Genomic DNA, 23542 nt, shown 5'->3' with positions numbered 1-23542 from the left:
TTAATTGCACGGCGATACAGGTGTCTGGCCTGTCGGACCTCACATGGGGATCTAGGTATGGCCTGTAAGACCTTTTTTAGGGATTTTAACGCAGATGTGCAGTTCTTATCAAACCACCCTTTAGGTTTATTAGCGCCTGACCTGAACTGACGGCAGAGTAGGTGCTTTAAGGATGCTTGAATCCTTGAAAACGAATCCAATATTTTCAAGGGATCTTCCAAGGGGGATAAGCAGATGTCAATCTCTTCCTTTCTTGACATAAAGCACAAGTTACTACTTGTGTAACGATATATCTGTAAGAGACATTAGTTATTGATAGATTCCTTACCTTAGAATATCCCCAGGCGTCAGACTGGATCCGGAAATTTTTGCGTAGCAATACCCCTGCGCGTCGGTAGGCGTAGTCTGCGGCTCCGCGTCCGTCATCGGCGTCGTTAGCGCCGGAATGACGTCGTCGGAGTACTTAGACGCCGCCCATGCGCGCTTACATCAGTTCTGATACACAGCTTTTCCGCGCCAGATACGCAGAGCCATGATAGAACCAACACTGGTGCCAAGAAACTAGGGCCCTGAAAGGGGATGACCTTAACCCTAGAAATCGGTTCGCAGAACGGGGAGGATGGGTGGGTCGGTAAGGAATCTATCACTAACTAATGTCTCTTACAGATATATCGTTACACAAGTAGTAACTTGTGCATCTGAAAGAGACACGTTAGTGATAGATTCCTTACCTTAGAATAGATACCCCAGCAATACCAACCCCGGTGGTGGGTCTGCGAACCAATAATCACACCAGAAAGTCCTGGAGGACGGAACGGCCAAAGAAGCCATCCCTCCGGACTTGACTGTCCAGGCAGTAGTGTCGTGCGAACGTGTGCAGCGAGGCCCACGTAGCTGCCTGGCAAATGTCCTGTAAGGGCACTCCCCGGCCCAGGGCAGTTGTAGTCGCCGTGGCCCGGGTGGAATGAGCCCTCAATCCAACAGGGGGCTCCTTCTTAGCCAAGGAGTAACATGCCTGGATACACAAGATGATCCACCGGGAGATGGTCCGCTTGTGCACCGCCTTCCCCTTCTTAGCACCCACGTAGCCAACAAAGAGTTGGTCATCCACCCGGAACTGGCGTGTGCGATCCAAATAGAATGAGAGCGCACGTTTTGGGTCCAGACGGTGGAGCCGCTCTTTCTCTTTAGAGGGATGCGGAGGCGGAAAGAAGGTCGGCAAGGTGATGGACTGCCCAATGTGGAAGGCTGAGACAACCTTGGGCAGGAAGGATAGCTTGGTACGCAACACAACCTTGTCCGGATGGACAGAAAGGAAAGGTGGAGTACAAGAAAGGGCCTGGAGCTCACTCACTCTCCTGGCAGAGGTGATGGCAACCAGGAAAGCAGTCTTTAGAGTCAGAAGACGAAGAGGACAGTTGTGAAGTGGCTCAAAGGGAGCGCACATCAGGAAGGTAAGAACAAGGTTCAAGTCCCACTGGGGCATCACGAAGGGAACATGTGCGTGATGCCCTTAAGAAAACGATTTACAATAGGGGACTTGAACAAAGAAGGCTGATCAGGTAGCCTTAAGAAGGCAGAAAGGGCAGAAAGGTAGCCCTTGACAGTGCCCAGAGCAGAGCCCTGCTGGGCAAGAGAAAGAAGGAAGAGGAGAACCTCAGAAAGGGGGGCAGAGAGTGGATCCACAGCCTTTGCTGTGCACCATGCCACAAATCTGTTCCACCTGCAGGCGTATACCGACTTTGTGGAGGGACGCCTGGCTGCCAGAATGACATTACAGACTTCGTGAGGCAAGTCAAATGGCCTCAACTGTCGGCGCTCAATCTCCAAGCTTGTAGGTGGAGACTGGACAGGTTCGGGTGGAGGACCGTCCCCTGCTGCTGCGACAGAAGGTCCTCCCGAAGGGGCAGATGAATCGGGGGGGATCTACTGACATGCTGAGTAGCTCGGGATACCAGTATCTTCGTGCCCAGTCCGGAGCCACAAGGATGACTTGGGCCCGGTCGCGCCTGATCTTCTTCAGCACTCTGGGCAGAAGTGGTATAGGCGGAAAGGCGTACAACAGACCGCAGCTCCACTCGCGACGAAAAGCGTCTCCGAGCGAGTGCCGCCTTGGAAATTCCAACGCGCAGAATTGATGACATTGCGCGTTCTCTTCGGTGGCGAATCGATCTAACCAAGGCTCTCCCCATTGCTGAAAGAGGCCTTGCGCCACGTCCGAGTTCAGACACCATTCGTGATCCATCATGCACCGACGGCTGAGTTCGTCCGCCCTGGCATTCAGAGAACCAGGTGTTGAACCACCAGGGTCACACCCTGATTTTCCAGCCACTGCCAGAGGTGCAGAGCCTCCTGGCATAGGGTCCACGACCCCACCCCGCCCTGTTTGTTGCAGTACCACATGGCGGTGGTGTTGTCCGTGAACACCTGCACTACACTCCCCCGGACAGAGGGGAGGAATGCCTTCAGCGCTAGACGAATCGCCCGTAACTCCAACAGGTTGATGTGGAGCCGGGCCTCCGCCGGAGACCAGAGTCCTCTGATCTCTGCCTCTCCCATGTGGCCACCCCAGCCCTGGAGGGACGCGTCCGTCACAACTGCGTGCTCCGGGTGGGGTAGGGAGAGGGACCTGCCACTGACCCAATCGCGGTCCGTGAGCCACCACTGCAACTGTCTTGCAGTGCCCTCCGAGATCAAGACGTGATCGGACAAGTTGCCCTGATGCTGGGCCCACTGAAACTACAGGTCCTACTGCAGAGCCAGCATCCGCCACCGGGCGTGACGCACCAGAAGGATGCAGGAGGCCATCGGCCCCAGAAGCCGCAGCGTCAACCTGACCGAGACTCAGGATAAAGGCTGAAAGATGGGAATCAGAGCCTGAATATCTCGAACCCGCTGTTCGGGAGGGTAATTCCGAAACCGCGCCGAGTCTAGAACCGCTCCGATGAAGAGGAGCTTCTGAGAGGGACACAGGTGCGACTTCGGCACATTGATGGAGAACCCCAGCAAATGCAGGAGGTCGGCCGTAGTCTGGAGGTGGCTGACGACTGTTTGGGGCGAGCCCGACTTCAACAACCAGTCGTCGAGGTAGGGGAAGACTGAGACCCCTAACCTGCTTAGATGAGCTGCGACCACCGCCATCACCTTCGTGAACACCCGTGGGGCGCTGGTAAGGCCAAAGGGGAGCACGGTAAACTGAAAGTGCTCGTGGCCTACCGTGAACCGCAGGTAACGCCGGTGGGCCGGCAGGACGGGGATGTGAAAATAAGCGTCCTGCAAGTCCAACACTACCATCCAGTCTCCGGGGTCCAGGGCAGCTAAGACCTGAGCCAAAGTCAGCATCTTGAACTTCTCTTGACGGAGGAAGCCGTTGACGTTCCGTAGGTCCAAGATTGGGCGCAGGCCCCCCTTGCCCTTCTTGGGCACCAGAAAGTAGTGGGAGTAACATCCACACCCTACTTCTGGCCCAGGAACGCGCTCGATGGCCCCCTTGGCCAAGAGGGCCGTGACTTCCTCTTGCAGAAGTTGCAAGTGATCCCCCGACACACGGTGGAATTGCGGTGGCATGGCTGGAGGGGTCGCCTCGAAGGGGAGGGAATAGCCCCTTCGGACGATTTGCAGCACCCACTTGCCGATGTGACAGTGCGCCAGTGGAAGTGGTGATGGCGAACCCTGCCTCCCACAGGCGTCACATGGGCCTGAAAGCTCGGACTAGGAAGGTTTGGAGGCAGGTGCTGCGGAGGGAGGTGTGGACTGGCCTCGCCGCTGACCCCGACCGCCGCCGCCACGGCGGTTTCCACGGCCGCCACCGCACTGCTGTGTATTCTGCGGTGCGTGGCTGGCAGCACTTGTGGGGACGCCCCTTCCGTGGCCACGAACGGAGCGAAAGGCACCCGATTGCTGGCGCGTGGTCGAGAGACCTAAGGACTTGGCCGTAGCCCTGGAGTCCTTAAAGCGCTCCAGCGCATGGTCTGCCTTGTCGCCAAAAAGGCGACGGCCATCGAACGGCATATCCAGGAGGGTGGCGTGGACATCGGCCGAGAAATTGGCGGACCTCAACCAGGCGTGGCGTCGAACCACCACCGTCGTTGCCATTGCCCTGCCTAGTGAGTCCGTGGTATCCAGTCCACACCGGATAGAGTATCGTGCCGCATCTCGACCCTCCACAAGGGCTTGGGCGAGTTTAGCCCGGACCTCCTCCGGGCATTGTGGCAGCACGTCCGCAACCGTGTCCCACAGGGTGTGGGTGTAGCGGCCCAAGAGACACGTGGTGTTGACAGACCGCAGTCCCAAACTCAGGGACGAGAACACTTTCTTTCCGAACTGTTCATATCTCTTGGATTCCCGATCGGGCGGGGCCGTCGGGAATGCGGTCTGGGAAGTGGAGGCCTGGATAACCAGGCTCTCGGGGGTGGGGTGGGTGGACAAAAAGCCAGGGTCGCCCGGGGCCGGGCGGTAGCGTCTGGCCACGTTCCTATCCACAGGCGGACCTGTGGCGGGCTTGGACCAAGTGCCCACAAGAACGTCACATAGGGCTTCATTAAACGGCAGCAGAGGCTCGCTGGAGCTTGCCTGCGGTTTAAGAACCTCAGTGAGGAGGTTAGTCCTCACGGCCGCGACGGGGAGCTCCAGGCCCAAGGCCTTGGCTGCCCTCATCAACACTATGCTGTAAGCAGCCCCCTCCTCCGTAGCCACGGTGGGAGGGGAGACAAATCCAGTGTCTGGCGAGGTGTCAATACCACTGGCCTCCCCAAGCTCATATGTCCAGTCCTCCTGTGACTGGCAATCCTGTGCCAGAGGGTCCTCAGACCCCTCCCAATCACCTCCGTCATCAGTCTCCTGTAACCCAGGGTAAACAGACTGGACCTCCTCATGGAAATAGAAATCTCCAAAGGCTGTCGGAAGCGGCGCCCAACGGCGCCGTTCCGGCGCCAGAGTCGGACCGAAGGGAAGATTGGGGACGGCGTCCACAATGGGCGCCGAGGGTGACACCCTCGGGGCCGGCGCCGGTGGGGTCGACCGGCGACGACCCGGATCCGGAAGCGGATTCGGTGAGGTCCCGCGGCGCCGGGACTGAAGTCGCCGGCGGTGCCGGGGCCGAAGTCGCCGGCGGTGCCGGGGCCGAAGCACCCGGCGGCGTCGGGGCCGAAGCGCCCGACCCGCTAGGGCCTCCAGCCAGGACCGCTGGGCCCGGAGGCGCCGCGGGGCCCAGCCGAAGAGGGAGGGACTTCATGGCCATGAGGTACCGCTCGACCTCCTCCGGCGTCGCGCCGTGCCCAGGGACCCGAAGGAGTGGGGCAGGCGGCGACGCTTGCGACTCTCGCGGAGCCGCGTGGGCGGTGTCGCCCGAACCCCCGGTCGCATCGTGCGAGCGTCAGGGTGGGTCGGAGGAGCGATGATGCCGCTCCGACCTCTCATGCCTCTTACCTGAGGACTTGGATCCCGACGACCCATGTCCACTCCCGGAGCTGCGAGGACTCCGACCCCGCGACCGGTCCCTCGACCTCCCGTAGGACCGGGAACGGCGCGGGGCCGACTGCCGGAGCTCGAGTCGCTTGCGGGACCGCTCTCGCCTAGCCTTCGACGTCAGGGCCCGGCAGTCGGAGCAGGTGCGGTCGTCGTGGTCGAAGCCTAAGCACTTCAGGCACCGGCGATGGGGGTCCGTAACCGACATCAGTCGGTCGCACTTCGAACAGGGCTTGAACCCGGGCATCCCTACCGGCACCGATAGAGTCGAGGACTCAATAAAGAAAGGATCGAAAAAGATCAAAAAGTTTAGTCAAAAAATGACTAGGGGTAGAGCTTCTCCGGATCTGCGCTAGCTGGCGCGGAAAAAAGAAGAACTGACGTCAGCGCGCATGGGCGGCGTCTAAGTACTCCGACGACGTCATTCCGGCGCTAACGACGCCGACGACGGACGCGGAGCCGCAGACGACGCGCAGGGGTATTGCTACGCAAAAATTTCCGGATCCAGTCTGACGCCTGGGGATATTCTAAGGTAAGGAATCTATCACTAACGTGTCTCTTTCAGATTAATTTATCAAGAAGCCCAGCTGGGTTAACCTTATCCCATTTAAGGGTGTAACCGTTGGTGCGCACAAGGGAAATAGGTTGTTGATAGATGGGGCAGTTGTCCCTAGGTGCCTGCTTATGTAGGGGCTTGTTTATAGAAAATGAGATAGCATAGTGGTCGCCATAAATATCATCTAGGGTTTTCCATGATGACAGTAAATGGGCGTGTGTTTTGGCGAAAAGAGTAAAATCTATCACGGTGTTACAACCCCTCCCATGAAACGTTGGCTGAAAAGGTAGGGGTGGTGAGCATAAGTCGTTAATATATGACAAATTAAAATAAAAAAGAAAATTATTTAAAATGTCCCCCGTTTTAGAATGAGTGAAAGGATTCGGTGTATCATCCAAAAGGGACCAGAGGCCGCAAATTCCCTTTGGGCCGTGCTGGCAGATATTACAGTTAAAATCACCCAGCCAAACAAGGACGCACTCCCCACCTTCAGATTCTTTTAGAGTGATAATCGTGTGGCTCAATTTATCTATAATTCGGGATAGGTTTTCTAAGGGCACATTATTATAAAAATGTATTACAATCAAATTAACAGAGTTACCCCATCTGATCATGACAATCTGATAGAATTCAGTGGGAGTATGTTTCAACACAGTGAGTCCACTAGAAATACTAACATACACACATAAGCCGCCCCTATTTCGTCCCTGGGCACTTGCTGAGGCTGGTGAGTGGAAGGTCTGAAACCCAAGGAGATGGACAGGATTTAATGCCCATGTTTTCTGGAAACAAAGGATGGTGTAGTTACTCACTAATTCCAACCATGGTTGGTAGCCATTTTTAATTGCCAGACCTGCCACGTTCCAATTAAGAACTAAGTGGGGGGGAAGATTCAGGTATTTGTGTAGGTTTCATGGAAACGACCCCTTTTTCTTCTCCATTACTGGTAGAACATGGTTTAGCAAATAAGAGAGTATGTTGTTTCCTAATCTCCCATGCTAGATTAATTTCTACTTTCTGGGAAGACGGGGTAGAGGATTTTCCAAGGGTAGGCTCACCAAGTGTGGTAAAAGTAACAGGTCTGTTAGGTGCTAAGTTACACCCTGAGGCACAATGATTTTTCGCATAGTGAGAACGTGAGTTTAATACAGTTTTTCCCATTTTAGCAGGCTTCAAAAGCACGAGAGGGGCCCCTAAACTAGAAGACAAATCTGGTTGTGATAGAAAATTATCCCCCGGTGTTACTTGTGGGGGCTCAAATGCCCTAATAATGAGGATAAATGTAGCAGTGGTAGCTTCATTGGTTATTTTACAATTAATCGGTTGAACGTGGGTACATCCTAGTTGGGAATCAGGTAGCGCCAGTCATTCATTTTCATCTAGGCCAGAGAGGGGATCAAATGGATTATATAATGGAATATTCCAATGCCCGTTTGAATTTGTGTGGTGGTATGTACTAACAGAAGGGAGAAAGGGCCTATTGGAACGTTGGGGTGGGAAAAAAGGGGGAACATTGTTGGCTCCGTATCTTGACGCTGTGAGTTGAGAATTGCGAAAGGGGATTTGCAAAGGATTGAATCTATTCAGGGTTGGTGGAAAGTTTAGAGGGGTCATCAGAGCTTTAGGATAGAAATAGCTCAGATTGCGGGATGACACACTACCATCATCTCTCCCTGGGAACCAATCACTAATATGCGTTATAACTCTATGATCCCTAAAATTAATTATCACAACGTCCCCCTCGATATCTTTTGGTCGAGGACCCACCCAGTTACATCGTCTAACAGACACTATATCTCCATTTAAGTGTGGTGGGAGAGGTCTGTTATTACGTAACCAATATATGGCTTTGGTTTTAAGGCTAGCGTAGGTTTCTATACTTCCTTCTGCCACAACTGGAACTCCGGTCAGAATGATGACATAGTTTAGGTCTACATAGTTTCTGCTATTAGGTTGTGCCGTATACGTTTTGGGTGCCTTAGTTGGAGCTGTACTTTTGGCAGTGGGAAATTTCAAGGAACCGGTTTTAGTTTTCTCTCTATGTTGCTGTTGTGACAGCTCCGGTCTAGGAGGAGCGGTCTGGGGAATCACTGGTTTGGGTATGGGGTAGTCCGCTTGTGGCCTGGTTGTTCTCTGTGCTGGACAATTAGTTAACGGGCGGTTGACCTGGGAATTAGTTTGTTTGGGGACCTCTTCATTGGAATTTGAAACTTCCAATAAACGGTTCATTTGATCACCCAGCCTTTTAACTCTCTCTGTGAGCGGTAGCAAAATGGATTTTAAGAGGCATTCCATAGCCTCCATTAGCCCTTTTAAGGACAAACCTTCTGAGAGTAAACTTGTAATGGGGCCTGATGGTACATCCCTCAGAGGATCTATTGGAACCTCCCTCGTTAATTCCGCTGATGGTAAAGGTGTTTTTCGACATTTACCCATTTTTCTGTCCCCACCCTTCTTCCTTCTTTTTTTTGGAGGTGACCGTTGGGCTCCTTGATGCCTTTTGCTATGTTTGTTTTCTTTTTGAACACTAACTACTGTCGAGGAAAGCGTCTCTGAGACTACTTCCAACTCTACTAATGAATTATATAGGAGAGGTGGAACGTTTATATTTGTCTATGAGACTACTTCCAGATCTACTAATGAGTTAGATAAGGGAGGTGGAACGTTTATATTTGACTCTAAGGCTGCTTCCAACTCTATTAATGAGTTAGATAAAGAGGGTGGGTCATTTATATAGGAATTGTTGGTTATATCATTGGTAGATGATGTGAGGGATCTATCTTGCAAAATTAGAGGGGTGCTCTCAATGCTGGATAGCTCTAAGTCCACATTTTCTGATAGGTTATTGTTTTGTGGTGAAGTAGCTAAGTGTATTTGACCCAGAGATGAGGACTTGTGTTTGAGGAGTTCGACAGATAACCGGCCCTCGGCACGTCGCTCAGCCAGCCCGATTTCTCGGTCTATCACTAGGGTAGCCCTGGTGAAATATTTATCTAGGGGTCCTATTGTTGAACCCCCTAGAGTAGAGGGTTTAACTTTTGGTGCACACGTGGACATACTGTAGCCAGGTTTCACTAGTAATTACAAGTAAGCCACTATAGTCTGCTACGTAAATGTCAAAAAGGTATTATAGTCACTTAGCATTTGCAGTCAATGGAGTCAGATATGAGGTTGAAGTGAGCAGAAAATGGCTTACTGTATCACAGTCAGAATGGTCCAGGTCAAAATGAAAGAGGTCAGGCCCAGCCCAGCCTCCTGCAGTCCCTGACGGCACAGACAGCACGCCCTTTGCCCGGGCTTCGCCCGGCGTCCCGCGAAGCTGGTAGTGCGCGCTTTTTGTAGCGCCTCCGGGGCCGTGAGATGACGTTGGCGGCTCCTGCCGCTATGCCCCAAGGGAAATCTAGTCCTCCACTCGACGGCCGCTGATGTAAGGAGCGGCGGCGGGAGGACTACAGCTGGAAGATGGAGTTTGGCTGCTAGCGGCTTGGCCGGTGGAAAAGCCAGGTATTTAAGCAAGGTCTGTCCCAAAGGTCTGTCTTAAAGTAATAAAAAAGGTTACACCCGCTCCACCGGTAGTGCGCGCTTTTTGTAGCGCCTCCGACGCCGGGAGATGACATTGGCGGCTCCTGCCGCTATGCCCCAAGGGAAATGTAGTCCTCCACTCGGCGGCCGCTGATGTAAGGAGCGGCGGCGGGAGGACTACAGCTGGAAGATGGAGTTTGGCTGATAGCGGCTTGGCCGGTGGAAAAGCCAGGTATTCAAGCAAGGTCTGTCCCAAAGTAATAAAAAAAGGTTACACAAACATTTTTCTTAAACATAATTTGTGATATTTGCCAGATACGGAGGTTAGTGGAGAAACGTCACAGGCCAAACAAGGCATTTGCAAAAATACAATAGTGTCCTTGAACTGGAGCATCGCCCAAGGTAGCATGGTGAAGGGATCACAAGATTACAAATATGTAAATTAACTGAACAATGCAGGAGTCCATGAGATGCAAGTTTGCTTCAGTGGAGTAACACTCAACATTCACACAACATGCTGCCATTGTCAGAACACTTAGCAACTAAAGATTAGACAAGACAAGCCATTTACATAGCAAAGAAAATAGTTAAGCGATGATTAACATATTGGAGGTGAACATATACTGAAGCCAAAATTGGAAGGTCAATGTGGAGAGCTCCAGAAGAGGAAAATAGTATGAACGACATAGGGTGGCTTTTGGCGTGTCTGTGGTCTGACAATCTGCAAATAAAAAGCAAAGGCTTTAAATGGATAAGGGTTTTCCTTCTGAAACCATGGATCTTCAACTGTAGTTATTCTTTGCTCGAAAGGTTGAATTGAATATAGAAATACATGCATTATGGAAAACGTATTTGGATACATTAATGCATACCACAGTAAGGGTTAGGCAATGAGTTCAGAGGATGTATTCGGATTCTAAAGGAACTGGATAAAGAATCTAAGCATTAAGGAGAGTATCGTCAGCATATGAATTAAAAGGGATGCCAACATCAACTAAGGGTGTGCCAAGTGGGTCCTATTGTGTTTTAAAGTGCAAAGATAGAATCCAATAAGGAGATTGTACACCCGAAGAACTAGAATCTTTGTTTTCTACATACTAGTAGCTATCACCGAGGTAGCAGGTGAGCCACTGTAGAACCTATCCACCAATATCTTTACATTATACTTGTGTTATGAAATATGGAATAATCAAATGTGTCAAATAGCACCTAACTGATCAGACCCAACAAAGCTGAAACAACTCTGGGGTTGCTTGTGTGCCGATTCAATAGGTTCACAGGTTATCCACTCAGTTGGGCCTGCTGCTAGGATCAAAGCCGATTTGCACATCAGCCAGTAGTGCCAGTTAGCATGTTAAAATGGACTGAGTAGTTATCAGTGGGGGGAGGGCGAGGAGGGGGGTGGTTAATTCAAGCATTCCGTTCATCACTCATTGCATTATAGGTTTGAGGCTACACCTCATACATGAGAACCAAAAATGGTGTGGGCTTGCATTTCAGAATGTTGCCTAGCAGTTGGGGCTGGAGCATGACAAAGACTGGTATGCTTACTGGTGGACCCTATCAACAGTGAGCTAAAGAGAGAAAAAAAAATTTGGACTGGAAGGAGTTTTCTAGTAATATCTAGCAACTGGGATTAATTCAGGCATTCCATCACTCTTTTCTCTTATATTACTGGCTAACATGCAAGGTATTTAATGACCTGCAAGAGAACACACAAGCAGAATTCGGAAATGTTGCAAGTAATGGCTTGCCTTTGTTAATTACAAGATAACACCTTTACATTTTCAAGCCAAAGTGTTTAACCATGGTAAGACTTAAAGTAAAAAACCTATTACATATACTCACGGACCAATATAATGAAGCTAGCCAAGATACAACATCCAAGTTGGTTAATTCCCCACTGGGATCCTCAGCCGCTCTGGAAAAATGTAGTTTAGGTTACTGCTAAAAGCAAATCTTGCATATGTAAGCAATGTAGTTCTCAAGAATCCCTACAACCAAATAAAGAAAGCAAAAAATGAAAAAAATAGTCAACAACATAAAGAGCAATAATATAAAACATTACCAGTATTGTAAAACTAATTGATTGTTCAAGCAAATACTGCCAACACCGTTTCAAACAGAAATAAAATAAAATAATTTGCCATGGTGTCCACTGGAAAGTAAGGGTGAAGGAATTCCATACTACTGTAAAATGAGGTGTATGAAAGAGCAAAATCTTTACATTTCACCAATTTCGGAACCTGAGAATGTCCACCATGTGCTACCTCTGATGTTGATGACTTACACATTATAATGGAATGCAGTGCACTTCAATATTACAGGGGATTTGTAGACAAAACTCTGCCAGGATTATTACATTTAAGGATTGCGGAAATACATTTGACATTATCCTTGGGATACCAAATAGCTGAAATGTTTTGGGGTGAACAAATATGTTAAGAGCAAAATCATTACAAGAAAATCTGGATTGGCACTGCCAATGTGGGTAACAATTCATGGACCAGGTCAAAAGAGAATAACAGAAGCACTAAATAAAGAACTGCCAGTCAAGAAACTGTGAAAACAGCTCAGTTACTTTCCAGGAACCGCTCCAACTGTGGTCATTCCGTTGAGGGTCAAACTAACAAGCCAAATTTGTAAATAAGAAAGAAAACTTTATTGATAATTATGTATATTATGAAGCAACATAATGTCCACTATTTGTGCTCTGCCACTATAGACTGATCATATAAGTAGACACGCTATAGAACAGAACGTACCTGATGATACAAACGTTCCAGGGTCACGAGCACACATGAATCAGACAGAGTATACAGTGGCGGATAGACAAAATTGTTGATCATATCAGACTCCTGACTGCATAATCATTATCTAAGCATGGAAAGAAAATAAGATTAAAAGTGTTGTTCTAAACAAATATATGAGTGACAACCTTCACACTTTATCACAACAATGAATAATCTATTTGTACTTGCTTCTAAAGGAAGTGAACATAAATCAACACAAACCTATACAGACTTGATACAAAAAGCCAGTACAGGAAAACTTATGTTCCTGAAATGCAAGGTATAATTCATGCAGTCCTCCTGTTTTGAATTAAAAGCTAGCAAGTACATACCATGAAGAACATTCATTATCAACAGGCTTAAGTAGCTTAAAAGACCTACAGCAGATACGGCCACGGGTAGACAGCATAGAGCTTAAACACCGACAAGTGTCACTCACCTCTTCAAACTTTTTAAACAGTGACTGGCATGTGTTTTTAAAACAATCTAGACTTGGACCTTAACTTCAGGGCTGGAAAGGCCATTCTGGCAATTCCCTCACAGAGTGCAGGCTATCAAGCAGGTTTTAAATGAGGATGGGCTCATGACACTAAGCCCCACAGCCCCTTACTTATCGTATGCACCTGTACTGTGGGACTGCTGGAACAGTTTTGACAGGGCTGGCTATGTTTTCTGCTAGGGACCGGTTTAAATTCTTTAAGGTTATAACCCTTTCAGAGCTCTAGTTCAACCAAATATGAGCTCCATGTTTTTGTGTGTGTGTAGTAAGTTTTTCTCTATCTATAACCATGTTGGAACCAATTCTCCTGGATGAAATATTCAAGTAAAAGGACCTAGTAACAAGAGTACGTCTGCGGTATCCTCACCCCACAAAACAAAAGAAAAATGCAATTTAGCCATCTGAAATCACGATTTTTACCCCAAACCCTTAAATGAATGGTTTAAAAGCTGCACCTACGTCCCTCAGTTTCTTCCTAGGAATTATCACGGCCAGAATTCAGAAAGCATATTTAAAGCGTTCATTTTAACAACAGGTACCCTCCCTCACATGGACAGGCCCGGTGCGATCCATCTCTTGTAGTCATTACTCACTATATACTATATGTGGGTGATATTATCTCTGACCATGTCAAGGAACCTAGTATTAATATACAAACTTCACATTCTTTTGCACACACTTGAAAGGGCAATTCACAATTGATTCTTTTCCTGTACATGATGCAAGAAGCAGTACCTTTCTCTCTTTCCAATTCATTTTATATCCTAAATAATGGGGAAAATATTCTGTCCAGTGAATAGACCGAACAGACAAAGTAAAATGTCTTCAGCACGTAGGAATATCTTTTGGGTTGTGCCCATTTTACATAATCCCTGCACCCTGTCCTACTGCCGTATGGCTCCCACTAATGGTTCAACGCACAATAAGAAAATTAATAGGGAAAGAGAGGATCCCTGTGTCATCCCTCACCCAATATGAAAATTATCTAACAGGAATTGATTCTCCTTGTTGATACTTCATACAAACATAGGACCTTTAAAATAAAGGACAGGGGGTCAGATACCTGCTCTTCCCATTGTTCGTAATAAGTATACCAATTCAACACAGTCAAACACCTTTCGGTGTCAAGCCAGCAGGCAAACTTTTGATTTAGGTCGTTCCAACCTACTACAAGATGTGTGAAAGCGTCTGCGTATTGTCACTTGAATGTCCTGTCACAAATCCCATTTGCAGTGGGTGTTTTAGACAGGCAATCGTCCTTTTAAGTCTATTAGCCAAAACTATGCCTAATATTTTCACATGTTTTTAATAAGGACACAGGACAGCATTTTGAACAGTCTAAAGTGCCTTTCCCAGGGTTGGGAAGTATACTACTGATTGCCTTATTAAATTCTTGTCTAACAAACTCCTTCTCTGCTTTTTTAAATAGCTGTTGAAGGACCAATGCCATTCATGCTTCATTGATTTTATAGAAATCTATAGGAAATGCATTCTCCCTAGTTGATTTTCCAGGTTGCATATCCTCCATCATGGTCGGTGTCTCCTTTGTCGTTATCTCCCTTTCGAACTCATCCAATGTAACCACATTTATCTTAGGCAGTTTCACTTATGTCAAAGTATCTGCCTGCTGTGAGTCATAAAATGTTTTAAAATACATAGCAAATACCTCCAATATATAGGAGGTGTGCATTAGTATACAGCTATCTCCTTGGAGAGATAGTCACCACCAACTCCCCCTGCTGTAGCCTCTTTGCTAGTAGAGGCCCTGGCTTATCCCATATGTCCGTAATGCCTCCACCGGACACGTGTCAAAATTGGTTCTGCTTTTATTTCTTAAAAAAATTCAGCTTGTACGGTCTCTAACTACTTCTAGGGATGATGTGGAGTTATACCTTGCCGTTAACAGCCTAATCTCGGACTTCAGGTTTTTTCACTATTCCGAGGTCAGAAATGGACTATTTACTAATTTACAAAATGTTCAACTTTTTTTTATTGTACTGGCTTCAAGCAGGTTTCCCATGCCACATTGCTTAAACATTATTTCTCCTCACAAACTCTGTTTTGTATTGTAAACAACAATTCTCTACGAGAGTCGGATCTCTAGGCTTGGCACACATAAGCTGCTTTCTTCGCCAGGTTACAACCATTATCAAACCATCTGGGCCTGTCCTTATTGCCCCAAGGCACTTGGGCTTCCAGGACACAGGAATCCAAATTAGAGATAACATCACAAGCCACCAATACTTCCCCAGGCAAGCTGCTATCTCGTAGAAATACTCTAAATTAATTTTCACAACAGGTATACAATGATCTATAGAATATATCAGGATGTAACTGAGACCACCTCAATCTCCTCCCCCGCGGCGTAAATGTGGTGATACCGCCCGATCCATCGGGGCACTTTTGAACCTTGGAGGCCCAACCTAAAAGCATACACACTGGGTTGTGATCACTGAAGTGACTCATATGTATTTCTGCCTTAATAATAAGTGAGAAAAATGAAGCTGAGAGACAAATAAAGTTAATAAATGTCTCACCACCCTTCGCAAGAAAAGTAGGATGTATAATGCTCACACTAGAGGAAATCTTCTTCAAGGTAAACACTAGAATAAACTCACTCAGTAGTGCCTTTAATAACAAACCTTGGTGTGAATGTTCAATTGGATGGCCCGACAGTAACATATGACCCCGCTCCTGTTGCCCCCATCTCCCCGGGATCCCCATATAGGTGCCACCATAATGTCCACTGCAAGTGTGTTAGAATCCTGCAATTTCCTTAGTAGCGAGCCCAAGGCCTGAATGTTACTTGCATCATTTGGATGGGGTTGAGCATTGTAAAAATTCAACATTTTCAGCTTTGAGCGCCCAACGGAGGCAAATGTTATATCCCGGAAAGAGGGGGCCCCTTAGTTTATCAAATTAAGCTTTCCCTTTATCACCAGAGATACAAAGGTAACCAGGTCCCACTTTGCCGTTTGAGACCGAGAATCTTCCAGCAATAAAGGGCATATTGAAGTTACTAATCACACAGTCGCCCTCCAAGGTTTTCTTTCCTACTCCAGTCCACTCAACCCTCAGAACCATATTAACCACTTGCATGCTAATGACAAGGTGAACTCGTCATGATGCACGGTTGAGCTGTGCTCATGACAAGGTCAACTCGTCATGTATAATGGGATTAACATAAACTCAGCACTGGACGGGAAAAGCCTTAGCAGCCAAGGTGTTAATCCATCGACCAGACTGGGTCCCCAAGGTGAAATGCGAATCCAGCCAATAGGTCAGCTTGTTTTTCAACTGGTTGAAACTCTCCATATTCCCAGGTTGGTGGCGGGGAGGGGGTACCTTACTCAACACAAAAATGTACAGCATGGCTTCCAGGGAAGCGGAGAAGTAGAAGTGGAGAGAGAAAGGCATTGCTCCTCCAACTGGACCTCCTTATCAAGAATGCCCATCGCTCGAGGAAAAAATACATCCATAGGTGTGTTGGGCTGCGGATGGAACTTCAAAGCATGCACAGGTGATTTGTTTTTCCCCATCAAGTTGAATAAGGTGAGGAGAGAAATCCCCAGCAGCTATACTTCGAGACCACTGTCAAGTGTGACTCTCGCACAATACAAACAAACAACCCCATGAGGCCACGAGAGAGCAGCAGAGAGCTACGGTAGCAGAGAGCAGAGAGAGTAACAGTGTGGCGAGGTTCGGATCGGATCCGAAAACGCCGAAAAACAAGCACTGGCGTTGCAAATAGGTCTCGCAGTAGGAAAGTTTGAGCTATTGGTTTTCTAAATGACATTTTATTTTTTGTTTTGTGATTTACAATGCCCATACTTTTAACTTTTCGCATTAGGAAAGTTTGAGCGATTGGTATTGTAAATGACACTTTTTTAATTCATGCTGGGCGGGGCCAAGGCCGCGAGCAGAGGCCGGGGAGGAGTCTATTGCAGGATTTTTATCGCGACAGCATCAAAGACAGATGCGGCTAGCCTGAAATGTCACAGGCTAAGACCTCACCAGCGTGAGTGGTCATAGGATTTCATGAGGAGGGCTGCTGGACCGAAAAGTCACGATATATATCGAATCATCACGGACAGCTCCTGCTATCCATGTTACAATATAAAATGAGTTACCCGTTGGGATCAACTATTAGTCGCCTAAAAGCCATAGCTCTTTCGGTGCTAGTCCTTGGGGATAAAACAAAAAGCCTTCGATGTAAAACTTAGAGCTGCCTCTAGGCGCTGCCTTTTGCACCCACGCGCTCTATGAACCCTTACAGTTAAAATCAACACCGACTGCTGTATGTCGGCTTAAAATCCCACCAGAGGGTCACATTCCAGAAGCATGCAATGACAAATGTACATTGTGTAGGTGTAATATGAATGTATGCGTCCCTCGTCATTGAGCTCCATAAACGGCTTAAGTCACACTGGCAAGAATGTTTAATATTATAGTCAATAAAGTGGCACGTCTGCAGCGTGTTGCATCTCTCTCTCTACCTCGTCCTCCGACACAGCTTAGTGACACCATGGGTTGAGAAAATATGGCGCCTGGAAAAACAAACCGGCACTAAGGAGCTACATGCCCGCCTGAATTCTGCAAATGTTGCACGCGTGGTTACCGCGGCTTCTTCCAGAGTAATAAATACATTGAAAGCAAGAGTGTGCGAGTCTGGACCATGAATTAGGAGTGTGCAGTATTTCACAGATGTTTTCCATCAGGGTTCAGGTACGCATGGCAGAAACGGTCTAAGTTAGAAAAGGGGAACCAAAAAAAAGAGAAACAGAAAACAGAAACTTGAAGCAAAAAAAACGTACAAAGCGCACAAACAATGGGAGATAAAAAGAAATAGAACGTAGAACTAAAGATGGAAGCGCGCTGGATAAGAACAATTATACCGCGAGAGAAAAGGGGTGAATACGAGACATTATTAACAAAATAGGGGAGATAAAATGGGAAAATGGCAATGATTGAAAGAAAACTACATATACAACAAGAGCGGCCGGGAAACTGAAAGTACGGCCGGCCACCGGCCAGCCATGAATAATTAGGGGAGGAGAAGCCGCAGAGCACGCGCTGGGAGAAGCCCTTTGATGTGGTGGCGGCCGTGAACAAAATGCAATTAGGAGGGAGGGAGGGAGGCTGATGCGCGTGCTTGTTTGGTCACGTGAACTCAAAGAAAACCGCACCAAAAAGCCCTTGGTTTCACGAGTATTTTGAGCACTTGAATTCTCTCCATTTCCCATTCCTTCGGAATGGAAAAGGCGAGACCTAAAAATCGCTGGAAAGAGACGCCGATTACTGGGAGTGTAGTGCTGGGAGTGTAGCGCTGCCCGAGGATTGCCCAGAGGCCGGGTGACCGACAGTTACAGTTCGGTGGACTCCTGATTTACTGAGTTACTCAACTGGATTCAAGTCCGTGTTTTGGAGCTAGTAGCTGTTGCTGGTGGTCAGTTGAGTTGTGCTGTGTGAGTGAGCGAGCGGGGAGCGGAGAGCGGTGAGCAGCTCTCTCCACCATCTGCAGTGGTTCGGCGACTTGTGCTCTCCTGACTGTGCCGCCCCCTGTGCCGCTCCCGTTCCGCCGCCTTACCGAGACCGCGGCCACGACTGTGACCGCGGCTGAGATTCCAGGAGCGGTGTTCTGTGAAGGATAGGGTGACCAACTGGCATAGGTGCAAATTCAGGACGGTGAGTGTAAAAATTCAGGACAAAGGGACAAAATACAGGACAAAAATTCAGGACAAAGGGTCAAAATTCAGGACAAAACTTCGGGACAAAAGTTACGTTTTACAGACACGTCAGAGGTGGTAGCGCAATAGTATATAAGTAAGTAAATAGACAACCACCTAAGTACAAGTCAAAATAAGTTTACATTAGGTTGAGACAACCGTGCAGGTCACATTTTTTTAGTAAGGCTGCAGCTTGCTACCTTAGACGATTCAAAATTTGCATCTCGCTCCAGCAGGTACTTAAGTCACCAGACAATGGTGAACAACACCTGAATATAAGTGAGGCCGCTTTTATTGTTGATTGAAAACTACTGGATATACAAGGAGCTTTGCAGTGCCAGCCCCCAGTAACAAAACGGCCCTACCCCCCTTTCCGCCTCCCAGTGAAACACCCAATGCCCGGTCCAGCCTTGCTACCACCCTCCATTTGTGCCCCTCATCTTCACTTAGACCACCTCTCATGTGTATTTAATTTCTTTTATAGTGTTACGCATCCCAAGTATGTAGGACAGGGTGTCGGAGTACGTTACATCACACACACATTATATAGAGACAATGACTCATTAACGTGAAAGTCATTGTATAGGAAATGTTACTTAAGATAATGCTTGCTGCAAGGTGTAATCATTCTTTCATCCATAATTCAGTCTTTCACCATTCATTCTGTCATTCCATCTGTGTGCCCATCTATATTCAAACATATTTAACCATTTGCAAACCTATCCACCATATATCCTTCCATCCATCATTTCACTCATCCAACCCTTCATCCACCCTTTCACTCTTCCATCATTCATCTACCCACCCTTTCACCCCATCCATCCATACAGTCATCCATCCACTCTTCCACCCATCCATCTATTCACTCACCCATCCAGCTATCCATTCACTTACTCATCCATACACCCATTCACTTGCCCATCATCTACCCTTCCACCCATACATCCATCTATTTACCTTTTCTCTCATCCATACTTCCACTCATTCACTCATCCATCCATCCATCCATCCATCCTTTCATTATCTATCCATTCATCCTTTCAGTAATCCATCCAGCCATTCGCACATTCCTTTACTTATTTACTTTCCCACCTTTTCACATTATGAGCTGAGCCTTTCTCTGCAGAGTCGCAGACAGAAGAGGCCCATCAAGAACTTCACCTTGCTGTAGTTCCTAAAGCAAGGGGTGGGGGCGGGTTCACTATGCCCCTGCACACAGGCAATCTGAAAACGTAGAAGTCATGAGTCATGCATGATGCACAGTGCCAGGATGGGAGGTGACTGTGACATGGTGTGGTTTCCAAGGCTTTAAGTGGTGTAAAAAACGTGGGGGTCTCTTCAAAGAGTATGTTCGATGTAATTAAGGGCGTGGTTTAAAACACCTAGGCAAAAAATCTGTGCTTAGCATAGTCTTCCGCCCGACTGGTATTATGTTGTTTCTGTCATTGCATCCAGATGTATAATACAGCAAGTACGTTACACCAACAAGAAGCCAGGACTATTGGCTTTGTCAATGGGTGTTAGTTGCTTATAATAAAAAAGCAGTGACCAGGGCTTTGTTGAATATAATATTGAAAATACCTCACTCTAAAATGATGGGACAGTAAAAGAACGATAACCCCTTCTTTTTAACTTGTTTTTTAGGCTTCTTTAAATAAACAGTTTTTTCACGTTGCAGCATGGGCATTTTACCTTATTTTTAACAGATTGCCCTGCTGTACACTAAGGTAGGAGGAGGCCCCCACATGCTTTAGCACCCCCAGACTGCCACATTGTCATTCTGTATGTGGCAATCAGCCGGCATACAGAATGACAATGGGCGGGTGGGGCTGCTCTTGTGCTCCAGGAGGAGCGCGAGGCGCCCCATCAAGGGGGGTGAGGCCTCTCACAGGGAGCAGTGCTGCTCCCTGTGAAGCCAAAATTACGGACAAAAGGCGTCCGTAAAAGGGGTCTTCACGGACAACGGACGTGAGGTCCCAATTACGGACGGTCCGTGAAATTTACGGACGGTTGGTCACCCTAGTGAAGGAGAGAGGCGAATGCCTAATGCCCCTCCTCCCTGTCCCCCGCCATTACCGCCATCATCATCATCGTTGTAATAATTGACTCTGCTACTACCAGCCAACCGCCCCTCCAGACCCGGTTCCAGACGGGGGTCGGTCTGCAGTTCCTGATTGAAATGCTATTGAATCGCCCAGGTGCTGGGCGAGGCGGAGTGTGCGTTAAAGATTTTTGGCTGACTTCGAGGACGTCCGAGTGGAGCAGTGGAGGAGGAGGTGTGACGCGGACACGAGGTTAGTTGGGGCTTTAACCTGGTCTCTCGAACTCCACAGGGACCAGTGCAAGCTGAAGAAGCTTTGATTGGCTGCTCTCATTAACTTTTAATTGACCTGCCTTTTGATCTATGCAAGACCAAGTCCTCAGTTTAATTCGGAGGTGGATTGCAAATGTGGGGGCGAGCAGGGGTTGAGGCTCTTATTCAATAATCCTGCCCCCCAGTCTCTCCTGGTGGGTTCTGCAGTTGGCTGTTCCATCTCAAACTTACCCTTAATAAATAGGAGTGTGAAACCACTTGAAAGGGACTTTTATCTGCACTTCGTTAATAAACCTTAACTAAACTAAGCAATACAACTGTGGTTAAACCATGCGCTCTGGCAAGGAAAGATCATTGGGTTCCCCTAAGAAACGAGCACAAACTCGAAAAAACCAAGCATCCAAACAACAAAAAAAGGCTTGTGTAAAAGCGCAAATAAAGGGGTCTACTCAGCCATTCATTTCTCCTATTGCTAGGATGTTCGAAAAATCGACTAAAATCCCTTTGAAATTTGAATTTATGAAAGATCCAACAACCGCACTTATGACTATGCCTATGCCTATGCAACCGGAGCAAGACCTCAATACCTTACAGTCACCACTTATTCCTATAAATGGAATAAAAGAAGGGAATGTGATCCGGGACTCAACTGTTCAAGTTGGAAATAATTCTCCCGCTAAGCTGCAAGTTAACACAGAGGGAATAGACCCTCATATAGGCCTAGGAAATGACCATCTACTATGTAATTTATTTGCGCAAGAACCAAAAAACTGCCTATGGGAAACAGTGGAATCCGTAGAGCCTCTCAATCAATTTAATGTCATACAGGGAGCTGGTCAGGACTTGGCTCCGATATCACCACAAGCTAATACGATCGTAAACCATAATAAACTTCTTACCCCCTTCGACTTATTTCTGCCATCTAAACCAGTTATTAAGAATGATTTAATAGGAACAAAATTCTCTTACATTTGAAAACCACTTTGCAGAAGTAAACGACGGGGTGCTAGTGCAAAAATGTGATCCACAGGAATCGTTAAAGCACTCAATGAATGATCACTTACAGAGCCCAGAATGGTCGATCAATGAAATTGGAAATATGCAACAACAATCATCTGCAACTGATATGGTATTAGCAAACGGATCCGCAAGCAAAAATCACTCAAATTTAGTAGATGGACCATTACTTACAAAAGAAAATTCTCCTTGCCAACGAGGTGGAGTATCTCCAAAGAATACATCACCAATCAAATATAAAGGCTCTCCTGATATTGTAACGAAGAAGCTTGCCAACAACAATTCCCTAAATAATAAAGAATTACATTTTGAATCTAAACCAAAGCAATTAGGAAAAATGGATGCCGGATCTATTTGGGACATTCACTAACAAACCTCTGTATTAACTCTGGAAGCTTTAGCCTCTCAGTCACAAAAAATGGACATTCAAATTGATATCCTGGGCCTCATGGCAAACGCAGTTGCAGGAACTGAGAACAAAATAGCGGACCTTAACAACTTAATAATAAAAGTCCAAGGAAAAAAAGCTCAAACCTGCATTGATGCACATGTGCTCCAATAATAACCAAATTAGAATCAATTCCAGATGTAGTTGGCTCAATACTGGAGGATGTCAAACATGTTATTTACAAACAGATTTTAGAAGATAGGAAGGGGTTGGGAAGCCAACCTAGGAGAAATTAAATATCGATAAATACACAGGAGCAACCGACCAAACTGTTCACTAAAAATAATGACAAAACTAATTCGAATAACCAAGCAAAACCAATGGATGATTCATTACATACTAAGGAAAATAACAGCCCCAGAGTTTTGTCAAGTGTCCAAAATACCAGAAAAGAGGCGATAGGAGCTTTTGAACTAACAAAAAGACAAAAAAAGAAATTGAGGAAAGCAAGAAATAGGGAAAACAAGGAAAATAGGCTATCTATCGAAATAGAATTAGCCAAAGCCAACAAAGGACAAACTGGAATGTCTGATCCCTCTATTAGCAGACCTTCTTCGAATCCAAACAAAAAAAACGAACAGACTGTATCAGCAAATGAAGGAGAGTTTAGGACGCAAGAAACTAAAGAAACAACTATTAACGTAGAAGAGAACATAATGACTATTAACAGCAAAAATGACGATCAAATACCTTCACATAGAGGGGATCCTAGGTCGACACATGCTAACAGCTCAAACACACTCGAAGCGACCGCATATTACGACATTTTCGCAAAACCATTTGCTCCTAGGGTAAAACAAAGAGTGCACGAAGATAAAATAACCACTGATCTACTCTCTAGAGTATATGAGGGTAAACCTAAGTCACTACAGGAGGAGCAAACAACAATAAATAAAATTAATTCAAATGGATGCATAATAAATGATTGTACCCTTTTCGGAATTGATCACGATCAAACCCAGAGTATGAGTAAAGATAATAGGGTCAATCCCACAAGAGTCTTAGGAACCTTAGTCCCGAAGGAGAATGACGTGCATAGCCACTGGAGTCAACTTGTCCAAATTCAAATTGAATGCAAAGAAAACAACCCATCCCATCCATTAAGATCCTGTCAAAAACATGATGTTTTGCCAGTAGATAAGGAAATGGGAAATAAAGGTCTAATGATAAACCACACCAAACAAGATGAAACGCTTAAACAT

The 23542-nt window shown here is 46.9% G+C and overlaps 1 protein-coding gene across 4 annotated transcripts in view; it reads right to left on the bottom strand.

Moving 5' to 3' along the window:
- CHEK2 (checkpoint kinase 2) overlaps positions 1-23542 on the bottom strand; it is a 260226-nt gene that overhangs the window by 206213 nt on the left and 30471 nt on the right. For 2 of the 4 annotated variants that reach the window (XM_078667290.1, XM_078667292.1), the window contains exons 2-3: positions 12310-12421; positions 11393-11538 (exon numbers count right to left, since the gene is read on the bottom strand). The gene's annotated coding sequence lies outside the window, so the exon portion shown is untranslated. The remainder of the gene's footprint in view (positions 1-11392; positions 11539-12309; positions 12422-23542) is intronic. The other 2 variants (XM_078667289.1, XM_078667291.1) reach the window with 1 other exon arrangement.

The sequence above is a fragment of the Lissotriton helveticus genome, chromosome 11 (genome assembly GCF_964261635.1).
Source record: "Lissotriton helveticus chromosome 11, aLisHel1.1, whole genome shotgun sequence".
NCBI lineage: Eukaryota > Metazoa > Chordata > Amphibia > Caudata > Salamandridae > Lissotriton > Lissotriton helveticus.
Note: the sequence above shows the minus strand (reverse complement) of the source record. Positions and strands in the feature narration are given on the sequence as shown.